Consider the following 11,828-nt stretch of genomic DNA (forward strand, 5'->3'; position numbering starts at 1 on the left):
ACACAGTGCATTGCTATTAACTTTGGTCACCATGTTGTACAACTTGCAGTTGTTTATATATTATTTTTCCATAAGAACTCCTTTTCCACTATCATGGAACCCCAAAAGATGAACCAGATTTAAAAATTGCTGCTGTAGAAGCATCGAGGTAGGGTAGCTAATGCCCTGGCAGCTTGGCTCCCCTTCCCCAGGCTCACAGGAATCTGACTTCCTCTGCTACATAGTCCTCTCTACTGTGTCCTTGCTTGAAGCCAATGGACCACCAGACTCCCCTTTACAAATCCAGGCTCCCGAGTGTCTCTTCATATCTATCAAATCAGCAAGTACCTCCAAGGGGGAGTGACAGCACAGGAGATCACCTGTTCTACATTTACCACCTCCCACTTTCATTTTGTGGACATCTTCATTGTTCCATGGATGATAAACTGGAAAATGTTGTTCCTGTCATCCAAGAGGACATTTTAATGGAGTCCACCTTGAGTAAAAGTCTCAGTACCTGTCTCTTTCACCCAGAGACCAAGATAGACCAAAGTCTCAGACCCAAGGAGAAAATATATAAAATCTCCTACTAAGTGAATAATTATCTGGGAGAACCTGTGGTATCAGAAGACCAGGAGCTAAGCACCTGTCCCCTCAGCCTTAAAAACTCAAGTGACTCAGATTTCAGGTCTCAGTTTCCCTTCCATTTGTGGGAACACTAAGGTTCTTGATGAGTTGCTTGGGAAGGTAAAGGAGAAATGACATAAGGAAGGCACCTGGCACTTGATAGACTCTTGGAACTGGCACTTGGTGGACTCTTGGAAAACGCTTGCTACTCCCTCTAATAAGTATGGAGTTTGAACTCCAAAAGTTCCCCTTAGCAAACAGAAAGTTACAAACAGAAGGCCAGATATTTAACCCACCATGATCCTAAGGAAGAGTGGAGGATGATGCTGGAAAAGCAGAGGGGACCCAAAAGGAAGAGAATCGTGAATAGTCACGTTTATTAGGTTTTAATCACAACCCAGTGACTAGACTAGAATCTGATTTCATGACCTCATTTAATCCGCATGAAACTCCAGCAGAAAGGTACCATCACCATTCTGACATTGCCGATGAGGACGCTGAGCCTCGTAAACCTGATAAGGTAGCTTGGCAAAGTCACTCAGCAAAGCAAATCGCTGGAGCTCAGACCCATCAGAAAACAAGACCCATCCAAAACAAGATCCCTTAACCACAGACCTCTCCAGAAAAGCGAAGCTTAGCAATCTGCTGAGATCTGGATTTTAAATATCATATATAGCTATGGAAAGTCAAGATCAATTCTAGAAAACAACTGGAAATGTGAGCGTTTCTTAGAGGAGTGAAATTGAAAAGTTGAAATGAAAACGTATATGAGAAACACAAATCCATCTAGGTCTGAAGAAGCCAGTCTTCAGCTCCTTCCCTTCAATACCAAATATTTAAAAAGCTAAATCATCAGAATAAAAATTAAGGGGAAACCCACTGGAAAAGACGTGACTTGTTCTTGTCTGGGAAGTCATGAGGCTCTTTTGAAATAAATGTCACTCTGCCACTCGGCAAGCTTAGTGACACTGGGCAGGTTAACTACCACATGAGAAATAGATCCAGAAATAGAGGAACAGAGCGGAGAACTGCAGTATAACGAGGGAAGCATTCAGTATGAATGTTGAGGGCCCAGGTGAAGCCTAATTGCGGTTGGGCTCACTATCTGTTTGTCCATTCCCATTCTTCATAAGCAGTTTACAGTGTCTCAGAGTTATCAACCAGAGTGCTGTCCCTAAATGCCTTCCAGATAGAAATTAAGCATTCTGGATCCACCTGTGCCCTTGGAGAAAATACATCTAGAAACCTCCTGAAAGTGATTTCAGAGAGGTGACAAGCACATCCCCTGGGACTATGCAAAAATGCATTTGCATAAATAAGTTATCTATTCAGTCCATTCAAAACATATGCACCTGCATGTTGGTGGAATGTTATGAAAGAAAGCCCTTGGAATGATTTCTGAACAATTTCATATTTGGGGAAAATCTAAGTGAAATCTCCCCATTTCTGTTTTCTCTCCTCTCCCCACTCCCATTCTGAGCAACCACATGTCAGTTCAGGGTTTGGAATTAGTCAATCTCTCTTTCTTGACAAAGGCAGTATACTAAATAGTCCTATTTTGAGGTTTAGTTTCTTTTATGACAATGCCCCAGGAAAGTTTTATGAGAGTCCTGATTTAAGGTTGGAGGTTAATAGCTCAGAAATTCTGAGAACCAAAAAATACTGTGTAGGTGGGTGCCCAGTCAAACTGAAAGAAGGAAGTCTTCTGCAAACTGAACCAAACTCCGCATCATGAGTGCATCTGCAAACTTCTCTTGGGAGTCGAGTCCTGCTGTGAATGGAAACAGCCACAGTCTGCTCACTTCCTTACAATGGAAAAACACCAAGGCTCTGGGAAAGAATGGGATAAGGAGGGCAAGGGGCAGAAGTCACCATAACCAGGTGAGTGTGAGAGAAGGGGACAGCTGGCTTGCTATGGACTTTCTCCATCACCAAAAAACGTCAAAGTCTGCTCCAGCGTGACGGTCCTCAGATTCATCAGTCTTTGGCTCCAGGAGTTGCCAGAACCACCAGGGCAGAAAATCTCAGGGAGTCCAATCTGGGATCTCACATTATGCGTGGTTTTGTAGGGGAACAGAGCCCTTGGCAAATACCTGATTTTTGCTAATCCATTTTTTTTCCAGCTTGGCAGGTCACCTTAACTTGAGGATTGAATGCACAGCTGGGGAAAATATGCTACTTATTAGGGGTTGGGCCAGTGCTCTGTGAACTTGAGCCTTGGCTGGGGGTAACATTCTTTGAACAGCTAGGTAAGACGAGCCTAGAAAGGCACAGCACCCTGCCAGTAGGGACATAATGCCAAGCACCAAGACCCCGTGGGTCACCACACAGTCCACAGCCTCCATTGAAAAAGACCCATTCATTCCTCTGAGATCCCTCTCTATTCCCTTGAGTTGTTGGCAGCAAACACAGGGCGAAGGGCAGAGCTGCTGGGAAAGCAGATAAAGTGAGAAAAAGAAGGAGAGAGAGAGACGTTTCTGCGTGGTTTGTCTGGATGATCACAGAGAAAATTTCAAATGCCCCCCAAAATTCACTTTGGTAAAATGTCTTAATGTTTTAGCCATGATTATACCCAAATTTTATACACTCATACCCCATTGTGTACTTCGTCATGCTTGTGAACTTTTCAAAAAGTTGGGGTCATGGGGAGAGGGGAAAGGGGCAATGTTGGTCAAAGTGTACAAAACTTCAGTTAAAAAGGAAAATTACATTGGTAGTACTAGATTGCACATAGTGATATATTAACTACAATCAATAATGATGAATTGTGTATTTCAAAACTGCTAAAATGATAGATCTTAAATGTTTTCATCACAGGTAAGTATGTGAAGTCATGTATATATTAATGACGTAATCATACCACATAGTGTGAAAATATTAAAATAACCTACTGTCCCCTACAAGTATGTAGAATTATAATTTCTCAATTAAAAATAAAGTTAAATTAGGACACAGTGAGATATCACTTCACACCCATTAGGTAGGTTTGTTTGTCTATATAAAAATAAAACAATAAAAAAAAAAAACAGAAAATAGTAAGTGTTGGCAAGGATGTGGAGAAGTGTATGGAAATGTGTACTGCTGTTGAGATTGGAAAATGGTAGATTGCTATGGAAAACAGTATAGAAGTTCCTCAAGACATTAAAGTGGAATTGCCACACGATGCAGAAATTCCACTTCTGAGTATATGCCCCCAAACTGTGAAATCAGGGACTCAAATAGATATTTGTACACCATAATCATGGCAGATTATTCACAATAGCCAAAATGTAGAACCAACTCAAATATTCATGGAGAGGAGAATTGATATATAAATCTTCCACATTTTGCACACACACACTCAGAGATTGGGAGAAACCATTCATCTGATAAAGAGCTAATATCTAAAATATATAAAGAACTCCAGTAATCAAGTGCACAGAGATTGGGAATATGGAGGTGGGGAGGGGGCTGGGCAGAGGTGCTGGGGAGTGATATTGGTTGGGATCTCACATTGTATTTGTATCACAAATTATATTGTTACATTGTGTGCATGTATGAGTACGTAACAACAACTCATCTTTTCAAAGGTAGCACAACAATGTGAATCTACATAAAGTCTACTAACGATAGACTTAAAATGATGTTATATATGTTACATTTCTTACAAATAAAAAAATAAAGATTAACAACAACAGAAAAAAAAAGCAACTAGAATATTCCTTTATTCAAAAATCTTTGTCATTTCGACATGGTGGCACATGCCTGTAATCCCAGCAACCTGGGAGGTTGAGGCAGGAGGCCAACCTCTGCAACTTAGCAAGACCCTGACTCAAAATAAAAAATAAAAAGACCTGGGGATGTAGCTCAATGGTAGAGCATGCCTGGGTTCAATCCCTTATACTACACATGCACACCACACACACACACACACACACACACACACACACACACACACACTCCCCTTTGCTAGTTCCCCATTTCCTGGAACTGTGTTTCTCAGAGGAAGAACACCTGCCTCGGGTAAGAGGTGAGATGATTTTAGGTGCAAATGATGATGTTTATTTTAACAGTTATTTGGTTTTGATATGAAAACAAATTTAGTAAAGTAAAAGAGTGAGTCAACTTAAGGGAAATTGTTAGGTAAATATTTGGTGAGTACAGAGACATGGCAAAAATGGTGACAAGGAAAGAAGAGTGGCCGAAATTTGGTGGAAATGGTTTAGAGACAGGTAGTCCAGACTGCCCAAGGGAACCACACTCTTGGCACTTCACCACCTGGTCACCAACTGTTTCCGGTGCTACCTCCCTTGGTCTCCAGCGCTCCTCCCCGGACACATCCCAGGCACAGTGGACTCAAGTCCCTCCTACACAAGCAACTGGTGCTTCCCTGCTTCCTGGAGTCCCAACACATGGACCAGGCAAAGATGGGCACCCAACCATTTTCCAGTGCCATTTCTCCATGTGACTTACCCCAATGGCCTTCATATTTCAATTTCCCAGGACCTATGTTTGTACTTGGAGCCATTCAATATCTGACACTTAACAAATGTTTGTGAAACTTGTACCACGGGCCTGGAACGCTGCTAGGCAGGAAATAAGGAAAAGTTTCTGCCATCCTGGAACATAGATTCTAATGAAGTGAGGTGACAGTTGTTTCCTATTCTGCCAAGTGGGGCAGCTTTTTCTAGCCAGTAGAGATAATCTGTGCAGAGTCCTCTTCATGGTCATATCCCCAGAAGGTCTGGCATAGCTCTACCCAGTAGCAGGACATTCAACCCTGCTTGCTAAATTGAGTCACATGGCCCTGCTCAGAGCAGGGGCCCTGGTGCCTAGGCACAGCAGCATCCCCCACAGACCCTGTGTGTTTATTGTACTTGAGAAACTGTTTCCTCTGTTGCATCTCATTAGATCACCCACAATACCCCTGAGACATATAATGCAGACAAGATAGTTGGAATGATGACCTCTTTGGTTTGGTGACTTTCCGGAGGTCATGCTATTGGTACATGGAAAGAAGGGAACAGAGGTCAAGTTCATGGTCCCCAGTGGCGGCTCTTGGATCCATGAAAGCTCTCTTCAAATTTCAGAGTGAGACACCTCCAGGCACAGACACCCCTAATTCCCATATAATCAACCACAGAAGGTACTGAGCATCTAGTGCCTGTAGCAAAGAGGACACCCAGGAGCACTGTTGGGAGCCGGGGAGCCCCAGATGTCTTTGCAGTGACCATGCAGAGTCATCTCACCCTGCCATTCCCTCTCTGCACACTCTCTTCTCTTTCTCACCTCCATCCCTTTTCCAGAACCTGCCAAGCCTCAGCAGGAAGGTTGCATGAGCCAACTCATATAAGACTTTTCCCATTTTAGCACTGAACGTCCCACATCTGAGAAAATGCTAAGTTTTCATGTAAACAAAAAAAAAAAAAAAAAAAAAAAAAAAAAAATCACACGGACACGCTCGGTGTCCTTGGGCTGTCATCTACATCTCTGACGCCCTATTGTCTTATGTATAGATGGAGATAATACCACCCCCAGGAATGCTGCTAGGAATAAAGGCATAAGGTATGTTTGGGGACCACCAGTGTGCCATCAAAGGTTGCCATGATTAGCACCTTTTGATATGGTCTGAGAGCAGTGCACAAAGGGAGTGTTGTAGCTGCACCAAAGAACCTATGAGCTGGTTAATGCTGGTCAGGTAGGCACCTCTTTTTTAGAGTCTGACTCGCGAAAGAGCTTGAAACCCCAAATCTGGGTCGCTGGTGCCTAGACACAGTAGCATCATCCACAAAAGGCATAGTCTCACCAGGGTCTCTGAGCGGCAGAAACCAAGACTTTCTTGCAAGATACTTGTAAACCAAATCCTCAGTCTACCCCACTCCATCTTATTATTTCTGGTAAGGGCTCACTATGTGCCAGATACTCTTATTTATATGCAATTTCTCATTTAATCCTCACAAAGGCCTCATAATGTAGTACCACAATACCCTGTTTGAAGGATGAGGAAACTGGAGCTGAAAGAAATTAAGTAACTTGCCCAAGGTCACACTGCTGGGAAGGACAGATGAAAACCAGTTCTGCCTGACCTCTGAGTCTCTGTCCCTAGCCACCACCTGACAGTGCATAAGCAATAGCCTCTCTCCAGGCCTCAGCAGGGGCTGATAGCTTTTCTTCCCTCCAAGTAAAAGGAAATTGACATTTTACTATGTACTGAGCAATTTGATCAGACTTGGAAGGAAGGGGAATTAGCAGGCAAGCCCTTGCTTGCTGGGAGATGGCTTACCCTGCAACCTTGATGGTTTTCCCAGAACCCTGAGTAAATATTTACATGCTCCTTTACCTTGCTCTCCAGCTTCAGACTGAGGGGAAAAACATAGAACCCGTCTGGTTTCTCAGCCCACAGCAAACCAACATACAGACTCATTCCTGTTGTAAAGGAAAGGGTTCCTGACTTGAAAACAAACTGGAGTTCTCATTCCTGAATCTGCTACTTACTGTCTATGTCACTCTGGACAGCTTGAGGTTCAGTTCTCTCATCTGTAAAATGGGCATAAGTTGGTCCCATCATCGTTGTCATCATCGCCACCTAACACACAGTGCTGATGGTTTCCTGAGCACTACATCTGCATCTCATATCAAGTCTGGTCAAAAGTCCTTTGATACAGTTAATATTTTTATCTCATTTGAGAAAATCCAAGTTCGGAGAAGTTGGAAATGGGGTCAAGGTCATCCATCTAGTCAAGTGGCAGAGCAAGGTCTGAAACTAAGTTCTGAAACCCAGGCTGTCTGAGCCAAGATCTTGCTCTTTATCCTTGTGCACTCTCTTGGAACCTGCACTGTGAAGCTTTTAGCGAGGCAGCGTGTGTGAGTGAGCCCAGCTCACTGGTCTCCTGCAGCAGCATCCTCTGCTGCCCAGTTCTTAGCTACTACTTTTTACAAAGAAGGGGGGGGCCCCTTGGGAGCACTCTCTCCCTGACAGCATCTTCTCCTTTCCAGAGGAACTATATTACCCTCCAACATGATGGCAGATGACTCACCTGTTTGGATAAGCACATGGGAGCTTGCGAGTGACTCAGGAATCCAGAGGGACCGAGGAAGGAGCATCTAACTGCGGAACAAAGCCAGGCCTCCACTGTGGCAAAGATAATTACAGGCTGGAACAGCGACACTAAGGCCAAGGGCGGTCTAGTTTATAAGGTAATAAATGGGAACCTCAAAGACTTTGAGGAGGTCTAGAGTCTCCACCAAGGCACTGGGGACCCAACTAGGATCTTAAAAACAAAAAACGTCTGCCGTTGCTACTCCCATTCTGCATAAGCTCCTTGCCTTTCCCTCTGTGCCCAAGTCTCCCAACAGTGGCTCCCACTAGCCCAATAGTCTCAAAAAGGTGGGAAGAGGGTGTAAGACTGGGAGCGTGAGAGACACGGGAAATATGTACGGCTCCACAATGTCAGTTACACAGTGCAAATCCTCGTTCCTCATGCCATCCTGCAACAGGGTAAAAATAGCTCATTTTCCAGCAAGATAGAAAATGAAGACCTCCTGCTCTCATATCCAGCAGTCCATGACACCTTCCTCAACCTCCAAACTGAGCCTGCCATGCTGAATAGAAGCCGATTGCAGCATTTCGGTTTAGAGTCAGATGGGCCTGCGTCTGTTTCAGTTCAGGCCCTGTGGCAGTTCAGACACTGGCCATGTGACTTGATTTCACTTGAGTAAGCGCCTCCTTTTGTAAAGTGCAGATCCTCATGAGCAGGGCTTTCTGAAAGCTTCTTAAGGGGACAAAATCAGATAGTGCCTGTGAAGGGCTACTTTGTCATTTATTGTATTTCTTAATCTTGAGTTCTGCCTCCTCTGTCCCCAGCACATGGCCACACTGTTTCCATTCACCATCTCCTCCCTATGAACCTTTTGGCTTCACACCCTGACTTCCCTTCTCCCTCTCTCACTCTGGCTGCCCTCCCCTCCCCGTCCTAGCCCCCCACCCCCCATCTGCTCACAACTCCAGGTCATGGTCTCTTTCCATGGAAATGCTATTTGGTTACCAGGTGTTTTGCATTTTGCCACACCAAAGGCCCCTAACACCTGGTCATGTGACCAGGACTTGTCTCTAGCCAGAGCTGACAATGACAAAGACTTCTTAAAACTACCACCTCCACCTCCTCATACGCTCCTCCTCTCTACCTACCATCCCTTCAGCCCAAACCAAGATCTGAGGGTCAGAACCTTTTCTAATGAGAGAACCAATAATGATCATTTAGTGTATCAGACCCTGTGCTGTGTGCTTAAAGTATATAACCCGCTGCTTCTAACCACTACCTTCGGACATGTGGATGTCCTATTTAATCTTTAAAGCCGGCTTTCCAAATCTCCTGAGGCCTGCTTCCAACCATTGATTGGGAAATCGTGCATTTCTCAGATGGCCCTAACTACTGGTGTCATAAAGGACCAGGCTTGTGAGGCAAGGGGCAGTGAGGTGAGGCTGGTCAGTGTCCAAACAGCCAGTCAAAGGAGGAGAAAGACTCCATGGTTTCAAACGCCACAACAGAACTTGCAATCCCCATGGTTGGTTCAGGACGGGGAGGTAGGCACTGTTGGTGAAAGAGTATTTTTTGTACAATCCCTATGGAGAGCAATTTGGTCGTATTGATCAAAACGTAAAATGTTCAGACCCTTTGACTCAGTAACTCTGTTTCTAGAAATTTCTCCCATAGGTATATGTACCAAAGGTCACAAAAATCCGTGATAAGAAATTGAAAATAACTTTAGTGTCTTTCAACAGAAGTCTTAAATAAATCATAGTCCATCTATACCATGAAGTGATATTAAGAAGACAGATCTACGTGCCATGGTATTGTAAAATGTCCACGGAAAACAGAAAAACAAACTGAAGAACAAGCTTATGGGCATAGTTAAAAAAAATAACAAAAACAACAACAACATGTATTTCATGCCTGACTAGAAGCATATGCAACAAATAATTAATATTTGCTCCTAGAGGGTGGGATTTAGCAGTGGAGGACAGAGTTTGCATTCTTTGTTTTAATTTTGTGACATAAATATCCACATTTATATGACAAAAATATCCCTGCACAATAGATCTAATAGATCTCTCAATTTCTTTCCTTGCTATCCTTGTGGTACAGTTCTCCAGAAAAAAAAAAAAATGCATGATCCAAAATAAAAATGTACTGGGCATAAAACTGCAGTTCAAAAAGGAATTTCACAAACAAAACCTCATTAAAATCTCATATCGTCCCTATGAGATTGCCCTCATTTTAGAGTTGAAGAAGCAGAAGCTCAGAGAGAAAGACTCAGAGAAAAGGTGGTTGTCCCATGCCATACGGGTAATGGCTGGTGGAGCAGGACTAGAAATCCAGGTGGTCTACCTCCACTACCAGGAACCTTTTCAACCCTCCTCAGCTGATACTTGCAATATTTTCTTCCATCACCACAATCGTATCTTCTCTGGCACAAATGAAAACCAGAATTCTTGGGTATAGCTAAGAAAGCTGAAGGTTGGAAGGAAGAAGAGAGGAGAGAGAAGGGGAGGTAAAGGGCATGGTAGAGAAGAGAGAATGGAAAGGGTTGGGAAGGCACAAGAGGCTGGGCTGGCCCATTGCCGTAGGCCATCAGCAAACCTGGGAAGCAAGACCCTAATGTGCCGCCTTCCCATGTCAGCTATTTTGTTTAGGAATGAGTCATTTGTCACCATCTTGCTCTAAGCTTAAATGTGAAATGAGCCTAAACCCCACTCATGTCCTAGGTGTGTCACCTGAACTTCTGCCTAAGAGTCCCTTATGGAGTTGTCCCCATGGCCACAGGTAGAAAATGGAGGTTCCAGAGGTCTTCCATGATGCTCATCTGATTATAATGACTCCCATGCCCAATGGAATGGAGTCCAGCCTCCGAAACACAATTCAGAAGACCCTTTGTGATCTGGCTTCTACTTATTTCTCTAGACTCCTCTCTGGGTATTTCTCACCTGGCTTTCCACATAATGTCTCATTTTAGTATCTGTGTAGATAAAACAAATTCAGTTTTTCCTACTATACACTCATGGCATGAACCCTTCTGTGACCAAAGGCATGAAGAGCTTTCACCACACACCAAGCAAGCAATGCTGTAGGGACACCAGCTGGGTGTCCTCTAATCAATTCTGACACTAACTACCTGCATCCCTAAACCCCTCCTTGAGGTTTAACTAATTTGCCCCAGTGGCTTACAGAACTCAGGAAAATGCTCACTTAGGTTTACTAGTTTATTATAAAAGATACTTAAAAGAACAAAAATGAACAGCCAGATGAAGAGCTATATAGGATATGTTCTGGAAGGATTTTAAGCCCAGGAGTTTCCATCCTCATGAAGTTGGGGTACACTACTTTCCAGGTATGTGAATAAGTTCTTGTTCACCTTCCTAGAATCCCCAGAACTCTGTTCCTTTGGGGGGTTATGGAGACTTCATTACTTAGGTGTGACTGACTGAATCATAAGCCACTGGTAACCAACCGAGCTCCCATTTCTCTTCCCTCCCCAGAGGTGGCGGGCCGGGCAGGGTTCCAACCCTTGGAGCATATGGTTGGGTTTTCAATGGACTGTCCTCCTTATTAAAGGCAACCAGAAGTGGCTAGCCATCCGTCAACCCATTAGTGTCCTTCTAGACATTCATCACTTTGGAGATACCAAGGATTTTAAGAACGGCATGCCAGGAAATGGAATGAACACTATTTATTTCACAATATCACAGTAACCCCAATGGGCAGACCATTGCATATGCTGTCCATACCCGGAGCACATTTAATCCTTCTTCCCCTGCCTCTCTGATACTCCTCCTTCACATCTCAACCCGAACACAGCTTCTTTCAGGGAGTCTTTCCTGACAGGCTCCCTTGCCACCAATCAGTCCCCAGCTGCGTCATGGCTATCCCTCTTCTTGCTTCTTCCCCTCTCTGGCACTAGCCACCTTGCACTGTGGCGTTTGCGTGTCTCTCCTCCTGGTTAGATGAATGCCAGGGCTCTTCCGTTCTAGGAATCTGTCAATTTGTATTTAATGAATGGAGACTGACATGGTATGGATGTAACCCCACAGCAGAGGGCAGGATCAGACTCCACAATGGCACTTAGCCTCCCCAACTTGGCAAGTGTCACTTAAATCCCACAGCCTTCATTCGGCCAGTTCTTCTCTGTCATCACCTGGGAAATTTTAAGCCTTGAACAACAGGCACGTTAGAAAGGGCGACGAC

This window comes from Sciurus vulgaris, assembly GCF_902686455.1.
Source record: "Sciurus vulgaris genome assembly, chromosome: 11".
Taxonomy (NCBI): Eukaryota; Metazoa; Chordata; class Mammalia; order Rodentia; family Sciuridae; genus Sciurus; species Sciurus vulgaris.